Raw genomic sequence first — 9,333 nt, 5'->3', positions numbered from 1 at the left:
TTAGATTATTTTATGATTTAGAGATATGGGCAGCCAACTGGATGTCAAAAATCCTGGAGTTTGCTATGTGTACACTTTACTTATAGATTTACTTTTGGTAAATCAGTTCAATTAATCAATCCATCAGTCATATTTGTTGGGCACTTACTGTGTACAGAACATTGTACTAAGCACTTGGGAGAGTACAGTATAACAATGTAGCATATACATTCCTGGCCAACAGAGCTTACAGACTTGAGGGGGAGGCAGGCATTAATAAATTAAATAAATTATGGATACATACATAAGTGCTGTGGGCCTGGAGTCAGTGGTAGTGAATAAGGGAGCAGTCAGGGGGAAGCAGAAGGAAGTGGGAAAAGAGGAAATGAGGGGTGAGTCAGAGAAGGCTTCTTGGAGGAGGTGTACCTTCAATAAGGCTTTGAGGCAGGGGAGTGTAATTGTGTGATATGAAGAGGGAGAGCTTGGGCAAGAGGTCAGTGGTGAGATAGATAAGATCACAGTACAATGAGTAGGTTGGCATTAGAGGAGTGAAGTGTGTGGACTGGATTGTAGTAGAAGAGTAGTGAGGTGAGGTAGGAGGGGGGAAGGTGATTGAATGCTTTAAAGCCAATGGTAAGAGTTTCTGTTTTATGCGGCAGTGGGTGGGCAACCACTGGAAGTTCCTGAGGAGTTGGTAAACATGGCCTGAACATTTTTGTAGAAAAATGATCTGGGCAGCAGAGTGAAGTATGGACTGGAGTGGGGAGAGAAGGGGAGAGAAAGGAGGCAGGGAGATCAGCAAGGAGGCTGGTACAGCAATGGAGACAGGATAGGATAAGTGCTTGGATTAACATGATACCAGTTTGGATGGAGAAGAAAGGGAGGACTTCAGCAACATCGTCAAAATTGAACCGACAGGATTTAGTGATAGATTGAATATATGGGTTGAATGAAAGAGAGGAGTCAAGGATAACGCCTCAGTTTCTCTTTTTGGAAAAACAAAATGCCAATAATAGAAGTCTACAGAGGAAAGCTCCTAGGTAAGTCTGAGAAATAAACAATAAATAGCAAATAAATAAAGCTCAAATTCTACCCCACAAGAGTGTTTCAGGCCCTTGAGTATAAGGTCCTATTTCCCATAAGGGTATTTACTTACATTTATGAGTTCAAATTTCATTTTTTTCTGTCCCCCACATCTTGCCATCCATCAACTCTATCCATCTAATATTATTTTTAAAATGTGGGAGCGTCTTAAAGGTTAAAAATAATTCAGCTACAGAGTGATGAACTCAATTAAAGCCTCACGAGCAACCTAGAGAGTGGGAGAGCTGCAGAACCAGTTCTTTCTGTTTCTCATTGATATTAATGTGTTTGCTTCTCTTGCACTCGTCATCAGGGTTTGGGTCAAAAGACCAGTCAGGAATGTTTTCTTTGAAGTTTCGACAGGCAGGAAAGTATCGTCACTGCTTTGGAAGCCATTCGTCAGCCAATAAAGAACTGGGCAGCCTATAGGAGGGTTAATTGCAGCTAATGATAACTTGAGGGACCTGTCCTGGCTTTAGTAAGATTGGCCTCACAGAAGTCATTTGGTTTCTCTATTTGATTTTGGGAAACTTTGGCTTTCTTTGGGTCTTTTTGTGGTCTTGCCCAAACACCGATCACTTAGTACCGATTTCAAAGGGCAGTGACCCCAGGGGATCCCAGCTGACACCCTCCCAGTGATAGGGTCTGTTTAGAGGGGACCTTCATACAAGAAAGGATTCAGACTAGGAACCAGGGAATCTGTACTGTATTTGGGTCAGCTGTCAAACTCCGGCTTGTATGATCCTTAGGTGAGCTGCTTCATCTCTCAAACCCTCAGTTTTCTACCTGGTGAAACAAAGAGAGTGATTTCTGATCCATTTAATGTACAGGGCCTTTTTGGAGATGTTAAGCATTGTGAGATCTTGGAAAGGCGCTAAATACATGTAAGTCATTGTAAGTGGTTTTTATCACTGTTGTGATTATTGATCCATGTAATTACCAGAACCCCCAGATTCAGGCTGTGATCCTTTTTACTCACAGATTTCCTTTGCATTAGTGGTTGCTAGGTCCTTCTGTCAGATACCCCAGAGATTTCTGGATTTGGGACCTATTGAAGAACTAGTAAATATAGAATTTCTTTATAGTTTGGCCTAATATAGAAACTACCTGGATGATCCACACTGTTAGAGAGCTGAGAGTCCCAGATATTTCAAACCTAGAAGAGCAGCAGTTTACTACTCTAGAATACGGTCTGTAGAGCCTCAAGAATATATATGCTTGATAAGTACCATCACTAATAGAACATGAAAGCTGTTTCTGTGCTTCATGGAATGGTTGAGCGATGAAGTCTTTGGCTGGGTCTGTATACTTGAATTTGCCGGGGGTGGGTCGTGTGTGTGTGTGTATGTGGATGGATGGGTCAGGGAAGGTGTTCAGATATTTCCCAGGTCTCTCGGCCATGAAGAAAGAGCAGGACTGGCCAATGCTGTTGAGGGAGGGGAGGACAGAATGTTCTGGATGTTGTGCTGGGCCATGTTGGGGGAACCTTCTCTCATGACAACAGAGGCCTCTGGAAATAGCCTGGCTATTTGAAAAGAGTCTGGCTATGGATTCTCCCATCTCAGACTGTGCCAGTTCAATCCCCCCAGCCCCTCAGATCTCTCCTTTCTCCTTTCATGTCAAACCAGGTATTCTAACCCTGAACCTAAGCCCCATTCCTTAACCTTAACCTAGCCCTATTAGTAAACTAGCCCTAACCCTTGCCCTGTACCTAATCCTAACCCTAAAAGCAGCATGGCCTAGTGGAAAAAGCACAGGCCTGGGAGTCAGAGGACCTGGGATCTAATCCCAGCTCCACCATGTACCTGCTGTGTGACCTTGGGCAAGTCACTTAACTTCTCTGTGCTTCAGTTCCCTCAACTGTAAAATAGAGATTCAATACCTTTTCTCCCTCCAACTTAGACTGTGAGCCCCATGTGGGCCCTGATTACCCTGTATCTACCCCAGTGCTTAGTACAGTGTTTTGCATATACCACAGTTACTATTATTATTATCCCTGACTCTATCATAACATTGTTTTTTAGGGAACCAATTCTACTAATGATTGATCTAAGATTTCCAACATTGCCCAAGAAATATTCTTGTTAATAATTGGGTTTTAGTTATTTTCTATTTTACTTTGGATTATTTGTCACTCGGGAGTATTTAGCTCATTTAGTATGTGAATCCTCCATTAGACAACACAGGGTTACATGAGTGTATGCACACTGCCTATGTTTTGATAATAAGTATTATCTTTTTACATGTATAGCACCATAAGTGTGTAATGTTTAATTATGTAGAGAGCAGTTCAGATGATCTGTGCCTGGAATAATTATTTTGATTCTGTGTGATTTACATGTAACATGTCAATTTAGAACTGAAGGTAGAAATTCATCCCTTATGGTATGTCCACTGAATAGAATTCCTAGAGTTCTAAATGGGAACCAAGAGGCCAGCAAGTGGTCTAAATCTGTGCTCACTTGCCATGAAATACTGAGTCCTGTTTTCTCCATGGGCAAAACGCTTTGTCCCCAACCCCGCAGTGCATTGTATCCAGGCAGATGTGCATTGCAGAAAAAAAAATCTATAATTCTTCAACTACCCAAAACACACAAACTAGAAATTTTACTGGGCTAAAAGACTGCCTAGAAACCCTGAACAGCCTAAAATCTTTCATATATAACCTTCAGGGCTACCGAATATTTTTTTCTAAATGAGGGGCAAAAAATCCTTACCCAGAAAGGGATATGGGACGTGATCTTTGCACACAGATATACTTTTTAAGCCTTTCAAACTCGAGTATGGAAGTTCTGATGAGCCTTTAATGTTACCCTGCATGAAAATGGATTTGCAATTAAGAAGCTTCACAAAGAGAGTGACTTTAAAGAACATATTTTACTGTTGATAACTCTGACATCTGGTGGCCATTTCAAGAACTGTGCCTTGGGACTATTGTGAATGCAGATTTTAGAAATCACTAAATTGTGTTTTTGAATGCAACTTATTATACAGGACACAAGCTTAATAAAGGAAGTTGGTTGTGTTTTAGAAATTAATGACTTTGTTAATTGATCTTATGCAATGCATTGTTTTATGTGCACGAAAAAGACTGCTGTTGAGGTTTGCTTTTTTCCCCTTGCACAAATCATAGGATTTTTGATTTCAGTTCTCCTCTTCGAGTAGGAAAGAGTGGGCTCAAGTAAACACCTACTAGAATCTTTAATACATGTTTGCATCAATATTTGTGAGACTGGGTGGAGCTTTCTATGTATAGTTGTAATGCCAGGGCCTAACCTTGGGAGTGGGTTGGGTAGGAGATTTGCCTGGAGGAAGTGAAGATTATTTCCTGGTATAGCTTGGGAGAATATACTAAGGGGAAGCAGTTGACCACCTTGAAAAGTTGTTTATCTTAGCTGTCTTATAAACTCTCAGCCCGGGAAGGAACACATACATGACACTATAACGTTCTCCACTTTCAGAGTGTTGGGAAGACTGAGATTGTAGCTGTAACTTTTGTGACTGTTTTGACTGAGTTGCAAGGAGCCTGAAATCCTGCTACACTAGCCACAATGTCCTATTGCTTTTGTCATATTTACTATTATCTTTGCCTTCTATATTTTTATGTTTTCAAGGTGTAGCAGCTGTGAAATTGAGTGGGGGGTGGGGGATGGTTGTCATTGAGCAAACCCCTTTTGGCTGCTTTCAGACAGACTCACTGGCTTCAAGGCAGTTCCTCAGGGAACAGCTAAGACCACACTTGGAAATAAAGGGAGGGAGAACAAGAAACTTTTCTCCCCATTTCACAAAGAAGCCACAAAAGCAGTATTCTCCCACATACAAAGAGGAGGCTACATCTCAGACTGTGAGCCCCGTGTGGGAGAGGGACTGTGTCCGATTTGATTATCTTGCATCTATTCCAGTGCTTAACATATAATATTTACCAAATACTATGCTTAATAAATACTATTGTTATTATAGGACTCAAGAAGTCATAGGACTAGAGGAACCATAAGAAATCAATCTAGTCAAAACCCCTGCCTTCTTGCAGAACCACTCTGAAACCATCCTGCTTCACTGAGAATCTCTACTGCTTTTTAAAGCCTTCCAGTAACAAGGTTTCCACAATCTCCTTAATAAAGCATTCCAGGGTTATAAACCCCTCACTGTCAGGAAATTCTTGCTATGTGTAGCCTAAATCCCACATGCTGCTACTTAAATCCATTTCCTGTATTCCTGAAGGCATTGTGCAAAGTTGCAGAGGAATTACGACTTCCCCGAATCTCTGCTCTTCAGGTTTCTCTTTACACAGAGACTTTATAAGACTTCTAAGAACTGCTTTACATGTTCGTCAAAAAGCTCCCTCTTATTTTTCATTTTATTCTCCTGCTACACACCAGCAAATACTCTTCACTTCTTCCAAACACATCTCCTACCAATCCCTTAGCCGTGGCCTTGGCACTTCCACCTCTGACTCACTGTTTATGCCCTGTTCCCCTTCTGGAACGCCCTTCCGGCTCAGCTTCACCAAACCACATCCCTTCCCTCTTTCTACAAAGCCAGCTCCCCTGTGAGCTCCCTCCCCGATCTATAGGTCTATCTTTCCCTCAGGTACCTCAGCAGTCCTCTCTCATATCTGCCAGTCATAGTCTCACTGGGGCACAGTGCAGTCTTTGTCCACATTAGCCTGCTGGGACTAGAACACTGTTCTCCAGATCTTCTGATTTCCAAAGCGGTACTCTTTCTAATGGACCCTCAGCAGGCAGGGCTTGTATTCATTAATTCATTCATTCAATCAATCATATTTATTAAGTGTGTACTGTGTGCAGAGCACTATACTAAGCGCTTGGAAAGTACAATTCAGCGACAGGTGGAAACATTCCCCACCCAACAACGGGCTCACTGTCTTATGCTAACCTGTTCATTTATTTACCTTTGACTGATTCATCCATTTGTGTTTGTTTTTCTCTCTTCTCAAGTTCTTTTAAGTAGTGAATATTCATCACCTTATGTGTCATTGCCTTCCCCATTTGTTTATAAGTTTCCCTGAGGCAGGATTTATGTTTTATATGAGTTCTGTTTGTTCTTCAAGAGTCTAGTACAGGGCTGTGTTCTTAGGAGATGCTCAGTGCCTATTTTTGATGATGATGATGTTCCAGTTCAATTCCATTGTATACCCAGTTGTTTGTAGAGCCATAATAATAACGCTAAAAACAATCTTTTATGTTTATACAACATCTTTGTATTAGGACTCGATCTTGAAGAGGAAGTTTAGAGAGGGACAGGAAGCGCAAGCGGGGTGGCCTAATGGAAAGAACATAGGCCTGGGAGCCAGAAGACCTGAGTTCTAATCCTGGCCCTGCCACTTGCCTGCTGTGTGTGACCTTGGGCAAGTCACTTAACTTCTCTGTGCCTCAGTTCCCTCTTCTGGAAAATGGGGATTCAATACCTGTTCTCCCTCCTACTTGGGCTGTGAGCCCCACTTGGGTCTTGATTATCTTGTACCTAGTGCTTAGAACAGTGCTTGACACAGAGTAAGCGCTTAACAGATACCACAGTTATCGTTACTATTATTAGAAACCGAGCATATGAGAGGCTCATTTGTACACAGTTAAATCTTACAAATTATTTGTTGTTTAATAAAACAATTAGGATGTCTAATACAATGTTTGAACATAGTGCCCAACACCACAAGTCATACAAACCCACCAGCAATTTCCAGTTGTTATGCACTTATTTATACCCATCCTGAGCACTTTTTAATGTAATTCAATTGCACATTCAATTATTTACTTTATTATATTTGTAAATATTTGTATGTTTCTGTCCCTCATTAGAGTGTAAACTCCTTGTGTTCTGAGACAGGGCTACCCTATCGGGTTTGGAGTGGCTGAGTAGGAAGTCAAGTCCCATTTAATGTATTCTATGCAGCCATATTGGAGGACACATCAAGGGTTCTGGATGTTGGCATTAGATGTTGTTTGCAATCCTCTGAGAAATTCTTCCGATTAAACAGGCTATAGGCAATATTAAAAAGTCCTAGAGAAAGTTATTGTACTTTCCCACGTGATTTAGTACAGTGCTTTGCATATAGTAGTTGCTCAATAAATGTTGTTGATTGATTAATTGACAGTTAATGAAGACTTGCTATAGATGGATGATTTGATCCAAGAGGCAGATAGCCAAGAAGGCACGCAAATGATTGTGAACCACTTTGAAGAGTCAGTCTAGTACTTATGGACTAACAATAAAGTGGAAGGAAACTGAGATTATACATCATCCTGCATCAAGGAAGCTATACAAAGCCAAATATCCCTTTTGGTAGTACAGTATGATATGCAGTCATAGAACTCTGTTACTTGGGCAGCACATCGTATAACAATGCAGTGATAGACAAGGAAGTAGCAAATTGAATAAAACAAGTCAGCATATCCTCTGGGAGGCTGTCAGATAGACTGTGGCATCAAGCTTCAAGCCAAACCTCAAGTCTTTAGCACTGTAGTACTGTCACGTCTTCTCTGGGGTTATGAGACCTTGACTCACCACAAACACCACATTGAACTCCTCTGCTGTGTGACCTTGGTCAAGTCACTTAACTTCTCTGTGCCTCAGTTACCTCATCTGTAAAATGGAGATGAAGCAGTCTTCATGTGACCCCCCATGTGGGACAGAGACTGTGTCCGACCTGAAGGTAATAAGGTATTCAGATTTAGAATAGTGCTTGGCACAAAGTAAATGCTTAACAGATACCACAATTATTATTATTGTTAGCAGTTCCTTCAGTGCCTATTATGGGCCACACTCAACGAGGATTGGCAAGATAGGACCATGAACAACACAGTCCTGGAACAAAGTCTGTCTATTAGCAATGACTTTATGCTTATCTTGACACAATTTCACTGAGTAGGTCATTTGAGAACATTAACATGAGAATACTGAACCATTGCTTTTTGGTGTACTGAAATCAAGTGAGCAGAGGAAACATCTTAAGGGCCTAGTGAAGTGCAGCCTCAGACAATATGGCATCACAACTGAAAGCTGGGAGACAACTGGGGCAGGCCGACTGGCATAACACACTGCATTAAAAAGTAGTGGCTCTTTATGAGCAGAAGCTTAAAAAAAATGGCAAAAGTGAAAAGAGGTACTACAGAACCACAAAGAAGAATCGTAATGTGTTCATTGTGTGGATAAGACTATTGTTTCCATGGGCCTCTTCAGCCTCACATGTACCCATGAGTAAACTTCACTGTTAATAACGTCATCTTTGGATACAAAGGAGACCTTTCTCTCTCTCTCTATTTCTCCCTCTCTAACAGGGTTGTGCCTATGATAGGGTTCTCTGGGTAGTCTCTGGGGCAGAGTAGGAAGAGTATACAGCTTCAGAATCACCACCTTTGCATGTACTGTGTTCTCCCTAAAAATAAGAGATTTGCCCCAGGAAGAGTAGGTCATAAGGGGAATTTTGCACTCAAAAAATCCTCTCCCAAAATATCCCTTGTCCTAGGCGGGCCTAATGAGTTCCTATGGAGGGTGGTAGAAAAGCAAACATTTAGGGGGAGTGGGGAGAAGGAGGGGACAGGATGGGGGAGGTGAGAGGAGGAGGAGGGAGGGGGAGAGACTTCCTGTGCAGAACAAAAGATCAGAAATAGAGGACAAAGCCAACAAATTTAAATATTTTTGTATTAACCTCCAGAGTCCTGGTCGTAGCACATAGCTCAGGGAATTTTGTACTGATTATCCAAATTCCTCGCGGAAGGAGATATTCTTTTCTTCTTTACTTTCTCTTCTAATCTGATTTAGTTCTGAGCCAAGATCACTTGCCCCACCTCCAGCAGGGCTAGATTTCCATTCTATCACCTGTAGTTGAGGTAGCAATCAATCAGTCGATGGTATTTATTGAACGTTTGCTTTGTGCAGAGTGGTGTAGTATTTGAGAGAGCACAATGCAACACTCTTGGTGGACATTTTCCCTGTCCACAAGGAACCTGCAGTCTAGAAGGGGAGCTGACAATCTAGCTCATTAGGACTTCTTGAAATGATGGTACCATATTAAGAGAGGCTGATCTGCCTTCCCTGTTCACTGAGGAGCAAGCTCAAGTAAGATTTAAGGTGGGAAGGGGGGATGGTGCCACAATTCTATGTGCAGCTACAGTGACCCTGCTAAACCCAGAGGGGCTTTCCGATCCAAAAAAGCTGGACAGGAAGGGAGAAGGGCAAATAATAATTGTGGTATTTGTTAAGCGCTTACTATATGCCAAGTACCCTTCTAAGCACTGGGGTAGATACAAGGTA

Source organism: Ornithorhynchus anatinus, chromosome 19 (genome assembly GCF_004115215.2).
Source record: "Ornithorhynchus anatinus isolate Pmale09 chromosome 19, mOrnAna1.pri.v4, whole genome shotgun sequence".
Classification (NCBI taxonomy): domain Eukaryota; kingdom Metazoa; phylum Chordata; class Mammalia; order Monotremata; family Ornithorhynchidae; genus Ornithorhynchus; species Ornithorhynchus anatinus.
The sequence above is the reverse complement of the archived record's forward strand: the minus strand, read 5'-3'. Positions refer to the sequence as shown.